The following is a 13041-nucleotide window of genomic DNA, read 5'->3' as shown; positions in this document are numbered from 1 at the left end:
ACGTGTGTGTGTGTGTGTGTGGTAGAGTGGTTACCGGAGAAACCACTGCACTGGGATAAAACCAGTGCAATGCAACAGAAGATTTAACAGAGTACGCGGAAATTGTGGCGGTACGGTACAACTAGATTCCATTTCTCTCTCTTCTCTCGCTGTCTCTCTCTCTCTCTCTTACTCACAGATGTTTTAAAGAGGAAGGAAGAGTAGAGAGGAAGAGATAGAGAGAGAGAGAGAGAGAATGAAGGTGTGTCGGAAGAGTTGCCAACTTCACATCAAAACGCGACAAATATTTGATCTTGAACTTTTTTTAAAGTAATTTTTAAAAGGGATATTTTTTGGAATATGTTATACACACACAACCACACTTTTAAGTTAGCAATATAAAAAGAAACCTACAACAAGGATTATTACAGGCTCATTAAAAAAATCCTTTTACAACAACTAACAATATTACTCATTCTTTTGAACATTTCTATCTTAAACAAACTATATGAAATTTTTAAAAAGTACCCACAGTTTTTGATTCATTGAATGGAAAAAAAATGTAATTAAATCTGTAGGTACCAGTACATCCTTGTTTTATAATTTATAATAAGAAAGCGAATAAAGTAAACTAAAATTTTTAGAAACTGATTTTACAGAATTAATCTTTTGTCACTCCCAATATCTGATAAATGGGTTCACGCCATATATTGGTTCCTATTATTGCCTAAATAAATGTATAAGAAAAGACTTGTAAAATTTCTCTTATTTTCAGGAATATAGGGAACATTCAATTGTAAATTATACTTAACCCCAAGCTCTAGAAATAAGATCTCTCAATTATAGGATGAAAAATTTAAATGGAAACTTAAAAGGAGTTAAATTAGCTCCCAGCATTAAAAAGTACCTTCTCTTCACCATTTCATGTTTTGTATACCCATGAAAAAGATAATAACAAAACATATCAAAATCTGCAACTTTCCGTTTTATTAAAAAGGGCCATTTTGAGTCCAGAGGAAAAAATGGATGGAGTACAGGGTGGGGGGAGTTTGGACAGAAATAGTTTTTTTAAAATTAGATATCCAACAACAAGTTAATAATCTGTAAATTTATATTGTAAAATGGGCAATATTAGATAAGGGGGACCCAATTGAAACTTGGGGTGTCATTTACAAGGTAGAGGTGGAGTTCAAAATATTGCAGACAAACTTTTTGTCCAACTCCTGAGCTTGTTTTTTTCATATTATGACTGTTTTAAAAGGAGAATGAATAATATTATTGTTTAACTGTTTTTAGTTTGGATATTTTTTATTGGAAAGATTTATTCACTATAAATATGTAAAAAAAACAATTGCTGACAACCAACCCTTTGATAGCATAACCTTTATTTATATTAGAATTATAATTAATAAGTTATGAAAGTTCCATGCCCATGCATCCCACTATAATATCATAATGTGGCAAATCTGAAATAGTAGTAGTAGCCTTTTATTGTCTTTAGTTATGACACAGTTTGGACTTTGTATATATAACACAGTATTTGGAAGAAATAGTTTACATATATCATACTAAAATACTTTGGTGAGTGTATGTGTCTACTTTGTCACGGAGAGTTCTTGATACATCAAATGCATTTTATACATATTTAAATAATTTTACTATTTAAACACTTGTGTCATTCTGGTTATGCTCATAACCTCCAGAGGCTCTGTATTAGAAGAAGAAAAGAGGGGCTAAAACAATAAACCACCCTAAGACTTAAATATGTAAGTACAATAGCCCAAAGCCATCACAGCAGATATGCAAAGCTCATTTACAAAAAAAAACTCAATTGGTTAAGTAGTTATTAAAATCTTACACGTCAGACAAATTTTTTTTTACTTTATATAATAGGATTATACCAAAATATATTGGTATAGCAAATACTTATTGGTTGGCAACATTATTTATATGAGAGAGATAGAATGGGAATTGAAGAAGTGTATCCCTGTTTAAGGAGAGACAAATTTTGAAGTGAGGGGGGGGTAAGATGAATATTGTTGTAAAGACTAATCAAACAGGAAATTGCACACTTTTCTATATCACAGATTAAAATTTGGCAAGTGTGATAGAAAAGAGCAAAATAGACATAGAAATTGAAATAGGATAACAATATACATACATGAGTGTTAAGCACAGAAAAGAACTGAAAAGATTCTTGTGCTGACTGGGCAGTAAAATCTAAAAAATAAATTGCTGCCTTCAAAGTTGAAATTTCACCTTTCCGTTATGGACGGTCAGACAGACAAAGTTAGTTATAGAGTAGGTGAAATTATCCGTTTTTTGAATTTTTTGAATAACCATACATGATAGAATAGACGTACAGACAGAAATTTGTAATTATGCAGTTGCTCCGCTGTTTGAAAGATTGAGAGAGTAAATGTGAAAGATAAATATAGAATTTGAATAGATAGGAACCTAAATTTTTCTTTACAATTAGAATTGAATAATTTTTTTTATTATTTAAACACAGATATTCAAATTAAAAATAAAATCATAGGGAGCAAAATTACTCTGTGTATGATAACAAATGTCCGCCAGTTCGTATGTAAGTAACGTCATGAAGATAACTTTAGAGTTTTATATAACAATGTTTTTTAAAAGCGAAGCTTTTCTATAATTAGGGTCGGTCCGTCCGTACGTCCGTCACGGATAGCTTTTTTCGTTAATTTAGACATGTTAGAATTGTCCTATCGATTTCAAATTTTCATGGTGATTCCTTTAGTAGTAAGGTACGATTTAGAAAGCGTAGCAACTCTATAATCATTACCAGAATGTCCGTACGTCCATTTTAAACATGTTGATTTTTTTTTACTTTTTTAAATAGCTTTTTTCGTTAATTTAGGCATGTTAGAATTGTCCTATTGATTTCAAATTTTGCATGGTGATTCCTGTAATAGTTAGGTACGAGTTAGAAAGCGTAGCAACTCTATAATCATTACCAGAATGTCCGTACGTCCATTTTAAACATGTTGATTTTTTTACATTTTTAACAACAAATTTGTATGTGACCTAATTATCCGATTGGTCTGATTTTTGGTATACTGATTCCTTGGACAACAAAGTACAATATTATAAGCAAAGCAACTCTATAATCAAGTCCTAAAAATGTAAGTATGTCCATAATCATTATCCTGTATCAAGCAGTTTTTCAACAAATTTACTTACAATTTTGCTTTGACTCTTATACATTCGCATTCTGATTATTCAGTTCTGACATTATACAAGTGTTAATGTCCGTTTGTCCTACCGTTTCAGAGCTTCGCTTTTATGGATGTTTTCATCCTTGTTTTGTTAAAGCCTTGTATTTCTAATCATAGAGGGAGTTGGTATTGGGCTATTTTTTACCCTAGCCCGAAAGTTTTATTATAACAATTTCTTATTCGTTGGCTTAACAACTTTGGGGACTTAAAGAAGGGGTAATTTCTTTCGATCATTGGGATTAAATTTTAATTTATTGGCCATTGTCTTATCCCTTTAGATACCTGATTTCTAGTGAAGATTCTACTAACCAATGTGCATCTACTCTATAACTAAATTTGTCAGTCGGTTCAGTTGTTTTCTTTTTGAGCTTCGCAACATATGATTAATAGTATCCCTTAAATTAAAAATTAATAATATTTAAGTGTTCTTTATTATGTTTGTCAAGAGCTTTTTATTAATATACTTTCAAATATTTTTGATAATGGAGTTATTAAAAATATATTATTAAAATGCCAAACAATAAAAATACACGTTACATCCACTTATATAAAGTAGTAAGGTTTTTTGTTTGTAGCATAAGATTTCGATAACTACTGAACCGATCAAGTGAAAAGCAAGCTTCTTAGCCTCCAGGGTTGGTAATAGGCTGTTTAAATTTTAATTTTGGTTTTTGGATGGTTTTAGGCTTTTCTTCATTACACTACAACTACCTTTTAAACTGAGCCTCTAGATGCTAAGGGCGCCTCCGCTATTATAGAATTATAACTATAAGTCGAAATAAACAATCTTAAAAGACAATGGACGTTGATAAATTGATGCTAAACCCCAATTACGGTAAACAAAATTTCTCTGTAGTATTTTAACAATATTAGTGGAAAAGTTTGATATGATAGTTTGTAGCATCAAGAAAAGTCCCAACAGTTTTCTGAATCCCGCCAAACAGAGAACGTTTAAATAAAAGATTGGGGACCATTTTCATTATCAATCATTCAATCCTTCTCTAGTTTTTTAAATAGTCAATATAAACTTTGGAAATTTTACATCAAAAAAATTATAAAATCAAACTTTTAGTGACACTCTACATATATAAGGCTTTCTTTCCACTTATTTTATTGTTACAAATGTATAATTTTATAATAAGCATTATTATGAAGAAAAAAATGTAATAAAACCACTTATCTTACCCTTATAATGGATAATTGGAGCTATTATTATGGAATTAAGTTTTATAATCTTCACCAGGGAGGGAGGGGACATTGGACTGTTTATTTCACTGGTCCTCAAAGTTGTATTATCAAGTTTTCTTATTTGTTGACTTAACAACTTTGATGACTTTTAATTGGTTGGTTCATTAAGTTGATTGTCTATATAAGGGGTAATTTTGTGTATCATCATTAGGGATGTATTGTACATCCATTTATCGGCCATTGTCTTATCCCTGAATCTTTACTCAATTAAATAAAATAAGCTCACTTCAAATTATAATACATATGTGTATCATATTACATTTTTAGTAGCGAAGCTACTATATAAGTTAGCTGCTAATTTGTCCGTTTTTTATAATATAATATCAACTGCGCCCCTAGCATCTAATGACTCTACATTCATTCAAAAATAGCCTGAGACCATCTCATGACCTATGTGATGCCTAAGACCTAAAATGGAGAACTCAATCGGTTCAATAGTTGAAATCTTAAGCTAAAGACAGAAAAAAAATCTTAGTTTTTTTTATATTAAAGGATATATAAACCTAACTGTTATACATAGGAATCATAATGCAAAGTTTTAATTTGATAGGACGTTTCTAACTTGTCAATTTGATGATAATACCTTTCAAAATATAGACCTATTACGTTTAAATATATTATTAAAATTTGTTTTTGTAACCGTGAAGTAAAAAAATTGTTATGTTTAAAATAATTTATGCGACAGTTTTGAACATGTTTTTAGTTAAGACAATATCCACATGACATTTATTTGGACCCAAGGACGTACAAGCTTATTTTTTATGGGTGGGGGGGATTTGGGCACCCATTGGACGTCCTTGTTTTAACCCTCCCCAATTAGCGCAGATACTCTATAATTAGGACTTTACGTTGGTCTGTACATTATTTGGCCCGATAACGTTTGGAAATTACTTACTAAAACACTAGTCCCCAAAATTTTATTATGCCGTTTCTTATTTGTTGGCTTAACATCTTTGGGGACTTTAACGAATTTTGATTGGTTGATTCATTAAGTTGAGTGTTCAAACTACTTATTCTAATCTACAGAAGGGGTAATTTTGTGTATCATTATTGGGAATGTACATCCATTAATCGGCCATTGTCTTATCCCTTTAGACCCCCTAGTAATATGCTTCAAAAACCAACTCAGCCGTCTATCTTAATCAACAGCTAAGATATGGGGTCACATCTGAAACAGAATGGAGAACTGTTTATTCAAATGTAACCAAGCAATAAATAATGACTCAAATATGCTGCAAGATTTATATTCTGTGTTTTAGTTAAATACAAACATAAATACCTTAATTCTTCTCATACATAATTTTCAGGGATCTAAAGGGATAAGACAATGGCCGATTAATTGATTTAAATCCCCAATGATAATACACAAAATTACCCCTTCTGTAGATTACCTTAGTGGTTGAAACGTTTGTATATTCAACTTAATTAACCAACCAATTAGTATTATATAAAAGTCCCTAAACGAATCAAAGATGTACATCTCCAATGATGATACACAAAATTACCCTGGTTCTGTAGATTAAAATTAGTGGTTGAAACGTTTAGACACTCAACATAATTAACGAAGAAGATATTCTCTGATAATTAACCTACCAATCGGAAATCAATAAAAGTTTCTAAAGGTGATAAGCCAACGAATAAGATGACATTATATAAAACTTTGGGGACTTGTGTAATGTAACAGCCCATTGTCCTTCCCTCCCTGCAAAATTTTAGTTGCAAAGCTACTCTTAAACTCCAAATATTCGTCTGTTTGTCCATTTCAACATCTTAGGCCCAAATTAACTTTATATTTAATCACCGAGGGATAGCTTTTAAACTGCCATGGAACAATAAAAATCTGAAAATTCAGAAATAATTAAGGAAAAGACAATAGACAAAAATTTATAAATCCCCAATAATGCATAACAAAATTACCCCTTGTACTTTAAAATAGGTTTCAAAGCTTGGGGGCTGTTAGTTTTTACCAGCTAATCAAGATTTGATTAAAGGCCCACAGTACCTAATCTTACGTGATTTAAAAACTTTGGGTACCAGTATAATTCACAAGTTCTCTCCCCCAAATGGATTATTTCTTCTTTAATCAATTAAAAATCTTTAGGATGACCTCAAGTTGGATGGACAAGGATGGCAACATCCATAAAAGCAAAGCTCCAAATTCTAAACTTTACTTACATTTGTTGCAAAATTAAATATATACAGGATACAATAAAAGGACACACTTTCAGGATTTGATTATAGAGACGCCTCGCTTATAAAATCGACCTTGTTGTCCTAGGCAACATTATTCCAAAATCAGATAAATAGGTTAATTATATCATATAAAAGTTTAAAAAAGGGCATGGTTTAAATGGACGTACGGACTTTCTAATAAAGTTGCAACGCTTTCTAAATCGTACCTTACTTTTGTAGGAATTATCATGCAAAGTTTGAATCGATAGGACAATTCTAATATGCTTAAATTAAAGAAAAGAGCTACGGATGGACGAAACGATCCGTATTATATAAAAGCTTCTCTTTTAAAAAGCTCTAATATATGTAACCCCCTTGCGATAAGAATCATGTTTTTTCATGTAAAATTAAATGTAATGTTGTTATGAGATCAGAGAGGTTACATTCTTACACGTTACTACATAATAGTTAACAGCTTTATTATATACTAGCGGCTACGCCCCATAGGCCTCTAGCAGCACTATATATGTTTGTTCTTTCTTTTAAAAATCTAATTTGAGAAATAGTTGTCTATGTTGCGTTCAAGTCTCTACGAAAAGCGAGAATATTTAAAATTTTCGATTATTTTTGTGATTTCTCTTGGGAGGGTGGTGGAACCCTCACAAAAAAATAGTTATAAACCTTCCCAGGACCTATGAGAAGCTATCCTGCAAAGGAGAACCCGATTAGTTCAGCGGTTAGCGAGATCCTTCGGTACAAACATACAAACAAACAGACATCCTATTACTTTATTATAAGGACTAGCGGCTTCGCCCTTAGCCTCTAGGGGCTTTGCCCCAAGAGGTGATAAAAAAAATTTGGGCCAAATACGTAAAAGGACCAAGGAAATCCCCTACAAAAAAAAAATGGGGGGGATTTTTTTTGGGGGGTGGGGGTTGGGGGTGTCCCACCCCCCAAGAAAATAGCCTAAAACCACCACAGGACCAGTAGGTATATTCCCTGAAGAGTAGAATCCGATCGGTTCATTGGTTACCGAGATCTTAAGGGACGGACAGACAGACGGACGGACTGACAGACAGACGGACAGACAGACATACATCGTTTTACTTTGTATTATAGATATTCATATTCGATATATTATTAATTGGTTGTTGCATCATATTACATGTACCCTAGTAAAGTAATGGTGCAGCTGGCTAAAATGACGATACCCCCTTTACCCAACCCTCTCTCCTCCAGTGAAACATACAAAATGGCCAATAAAGGAGGTCCATATTAGCAAGCTAAATTGACGACATAATTTCACCTGGCATAATATCCACGTATATTATATCTATTGTTACTACATAATAGTTTACAGCTCTATTATAAAATCCTAGAAATTGAAAATAATTGGTATGGACATTAGATATAAAGGGAACTAGATAAGTTTTAGCAAAATGTAAGGATTTGATAAGTCCTAAAATTTAAAACCAAATAGCCTTAAACCATCTCAGGCCGTCAATTTTATATACATACCCAATGATGATACAAAAAATTACCAATTCTTCAGATTACAATCAGTGGTTGAAACGTTTGGACAATCAACTTCATAAATTCACTAAAAGTCCCCAAAGTTTTTCAGCCAACGAATAATAAAACTTTGGGGACTGGTGTAATAAAAAGCCCTATATTTTTCGAATTGCATAATAATCTCGCATTGTGTTTTATGTTAGGAATCTAAAGGGACAAGACAATGGTCGATTAATTTATGTACATCCCCAATGATGATACACAAAATAACCCCTTCTGTAGATTACAATCAGTTGTTAATACGTTTGTATAATCAACTTAATGATCTAAGTAATCAAAATTCACAAAAAGTCCCCAAAGTTGTTGACCAAACAAAAAAGAAAACTTTATAATAAAACTTTGGGGACTATAGTGATAAAAAGCCTAGTGTCCCCTCCCTCCCAGTTGTATTATTGGAATTGCATAATCTTCTCGCATTGTGTTTTATGTATTATACTTTACTATTGCACATATTACAAACTTATGTAATACATAGTGTATTTTAAAAACAGCAAAAAATCCATTTTATTAGTTAATTATCGTAACGTATTATAAACAGCTTTCCGCAGATATTAAAAATAAAAAAATAAAAGATTAAATCCTACAGTCCCTCGGGGCTAACAAAATTGGTATTAATCTTATCATTTTCATTATAATATTCGTAAAAAAAATGTCTGTAATACGATGCTATATAAATGATTTTTCAAAATGGCTGATAACAGGTTCTAATCCAGCGGACGGACTGACCCTAATTATAGAAAGCTTTTAAAAGTACTGCAAGTATAGCACGACAAACCCATGTCATAACTATTTTTCAAAAATGATTGCATTGTAAGTTAACCTTTTTTTGTGTAATATTTATGTTTCTGCTTGTTTATATACACAATATGTCAACCATCAAGAGATACTTCGGCATTTGGTTTTACTATTGGTTACGCCCCTAGAGTACTCTTGGGGCACTTGGTTTAGGGAGAAGGGGGGTAGTAGAACCTCAACATAGTATCAAAAAGTAATTTTTTTAGGCGGGGGTGTATTTTTATGAATGGAGATAATCTACCCCACTCAATTGTTAAAAAACTTTTGTATAAGAAGTCTTAATGCAGAGGAGAACCATATTGGTTCAATGGTTGTCGAGATATTTTGGTACACACATATAGAGCGATATCCTTTTACTTTATGTATGATATGTTCCTTTTAATGAAAATTTTTCGTATTTTATTATGTATGATTTTTTTCTATAATATGAATAAATCATTTAAACACTTTGTAATATAGATGCTTCATTTCTTGGTGATATCTGTCAGAGAGGGAGGGGACATTGGTTTATTACACTAGTCCCCAAAATCTTATTAACGTTTTCTTATACATTGGCCTAACATCTCTGGGGACTTTGATTAAATTTTGATTGGTTGGTTCAATTAGTTGGATGTCCCAACGTTTCAACCACTAATTACAATCTACAGAAGGTGTAATTTTGTGTATCATCATTGGGGTTACATTAATTCATCGGTCATTGTCTTATCCCTTAAGATCCTTGATTATCTTTTATCTTTTATCCTTGATTTATACTTTTGATATTCCAAAGTTGTGGAGTGTTCCTTTAACCCCTAATCCCACTACTCCCACTACTCCCCCTACTCAAAAATGTAAGGAATAAGAGATAAGGAAAAATTGTCTAAAAAATTTAAAGCAGTCATTTATATTGTCTATGTAAGATTTCATCGATTGACGTCTTCGTAATTTGGTACAAAAAAACGCACATACCCAATGATAATAAATAAAATTAACCCTTCTATGGAGAAAAAATATAGTGTTCAAAATGACACAACAAGCTTTAATAACCGACCAATCGATGTATAATGATAAGGTTTTTTATAGCCAATGAATTAGATGACTTTTAAAAACTTTGGGTGCCAGTATAATTTCTACTCCACTATCCCTATCCCCCCTGTGAAAGCTCTTAACCGGACAATGAACATGAAACCATTCATAATCTTTAATCTGTTGCATGAGAGCCATGCCAAAGAGGGTTGTTTTAGGGCGGTTTTAGATATATTATATGACATACTATCACAATATAATATAAGATGAAATATTACTGTTATAAAGATAGATTAAAGGATTAAGGAACCAGATATGTTTTTGAATGTTTGTAAGTGCTTAAACTATGAGTAATTTATTTAAACAATGCTTTTCTATAAATTTAGGGATCTAAAGGACAATTGTCAATAAATTGATGTACATTGTACAACCTCAAAAAACAAAATTACCACTTCTGTAGATTACAATTAGTGGTTGAAACGTTTGGACACACAACTAAATAAACCAACCGATCAAAATTTCATAAAAGTCCCCAAGGTTGTAAAGCCAAAAAATAAGAAAACGTTATTATTGGACTTTGGGGACAAGTGTAATAAACAGCCAAATGTCCCCTCCCTCCCAACTATAAGTAATCTGTGTTTTTTTAGAATAAAGAATAAAGATAGTTTGTTAGTATTTACAGATTTAGATATTACTTAGCTTTTTAGGACAGCATTTTGTATCCTATCTTTTGCAATATGGACAGGTATGAAGATGACATTTATCGAAAATTATACTGGTACCCAAAGTTTTATCATTACGTTATTTTATTCATATTGGCGAACACAGTAATAGTGTCTGACTGATTATGACGTAACAAAAAAAATTAGCCAATGAGAGACCGTTATTGACCAATGGTAAAATTTATAGTGGCCTCTCATTGGCTAATTTTTTTTTGTTACGTCATAATCAGTCAGACACTATTACTGTGTTCCATATTGGCTCAAAAACTTTGGGTACTTTAATTGGTGATTTGTTGTTTTAGACTAGAAGTTTCCATCTGTTTCAACCAATAATTTTATTTTACAATAGATGTAATTTGTTTATCATCTTTAGGTAAAAATATCTTTTATATCCTAAGATCCGGTCCCTACAAACATACAATTAAATTTTGGGGACCAAGCACCTCCATTTTCAACAATTATTATCCTTATAGGTAATAAAGTGATGTATGAATTATGTATGTTTGTTTGTCTGTACCAAAGGATTTCCCTAACCGCTGAACCGATCGGCTTCTCCTTAATAGGGTAGCTTCTCATATGTCCCGGGAAGTTTTTTGGGGAGTGTACCACCACCATCCCAAGACAAATCGCCCCTAGGCAAAAATTCCCCCCCTCCCTGTTTAAACTAAAATAAAAATGGTGTTTTTGTGGGGTTCGACCTTCCCCCCTTCACCTCAAAAACAAATTTTTTTAATACAAAATAAAAATAAATGGGATTCAACTTCCCCCCTTCTCAAGTGCCCCTAGAGGCCTCTAGGAGCGTAGCCGCTAGTTAATACTAAAGCCAAATACTTAAATATTTGTTGTTATAATAACTTCACAATTGGGACAATAAATAATTTATACGTTGGGCTTTTATCAGGGATCTTAAGGGATATGACAAGGGACGAAAAATTGGTATTTATTTTCAATGATAATTCACAAAATAGCCCAATATTCATATATGTAGTTAAAACTATTCGTTAAACAATTTAGATAATTTTAAATGATTTTAAAATAATAAATAAGATGATGTGGTTATAAAACTTTGGGTACCAGTGTAATTTACAGTCCAATGCCCAACCCCTCCACCCTTCCTATTATAAACTTATACATTATAGTTATAAAGTTATACAATACAATAAATTAAAAGCGAAGCTTTTCTATAATTATGGTCGGTCCGTCCGTACGTCTGTAACGGATAGCTTTTTTCGTTAATTTAGGCATGTTAGAATTGTCCTATCGATTTCAAACTTTGCATAGTGATTCCTGTAGTAGTTAGGTACGATTTAGAAAGCGTAGCAACTCTATTATCGTTACCAGAATGCCCGTACATCAAGTATTAATGTTAGTTTGTCCGCTTTTGGATTTTGTCATCCTTATATTATATAATGAATGTGAGTTAAAAGTTTTATCTTAAAAGCCATTTGGCTGATATAGATGCACTTAAACTTTATAAACAATGGATATACGTGGATATATTGACAGGTTTCTAATATGGAACTCATTTATTGGTCAGTTTGTTCATTCAGTAGGAGGGGAGGAATTGGGGGTATGGTTTTTTTAGCCAGCTGCAAGTATCACTTTAGCAGAGTACTTGAAAATCTGATGCAACATCCAAGTAATAATATATCTAGTACTTTAACCTATTTACAAATGATACCAAGGACAATTAGGTACACACAGTAGCGCAGCAATAACATAAATATAAGAACTAATTCGTATTTTTATCCTTGTAATAAAGTAACAGGATCTCTCTAACCACTGAACCAATATGGTTCTCCTTTACGGTGTAGATTCTTAAAGTTCGGTGGAATGTTTATAACTATTTTGGGATAGGGTACCACCACCCTCCCAAGAGAAATAAGAAATAAATTACCTCTGAATAACGCCTAGAGGCCTCTAGGGGCGTAGTCGCTGGTATTGTATTTAAGCATGAAGTACTATACTAATATCAATTAATTAAAGATAGAGACTTTTATTTTAAGGTTTAGGAAATGTAAAGAAACAGCAAAAAAAGTTATTATTTTGTTTTCCTTTAATGTTTTCCTCAAAGAATTTATTTTTGAACTCCTCTAGGCTTATGGACAGGCGGACAAAACATATTATAGAGTAGCTGCACTTATATGCAGGGAGCTAAAGGGATAAGACAATGGCTGATAAATCGATGTACATCATCAAAGATGGTAAACAAAAAATCTCCTTATGTAGATTACAAATAGTGGTTGAAACGTTTGGACACTCAACTTAATGAATCAACCAATCAAAATACAATTAAGTCCCTGAAG

Source organism: Acartia tonsa, chromosome 6, assembly GCF_053477335.1.
Source record: "Acartia tonsa isolate MP-2025a chromosome 6, ASM5347733v1, whole genome shotgun sequence".
NCBI classification, from domain to species: Eukaryota; Metazoa; Arthropoda; class Copepoda; order Calanoida; family Acartiidae; genus Acartia; species Acartia tonsa.
The sequence above is the reverse complement of the archived record's forward strand: the minus strand, read 5'-3'. Positions refer to the sequence as shown.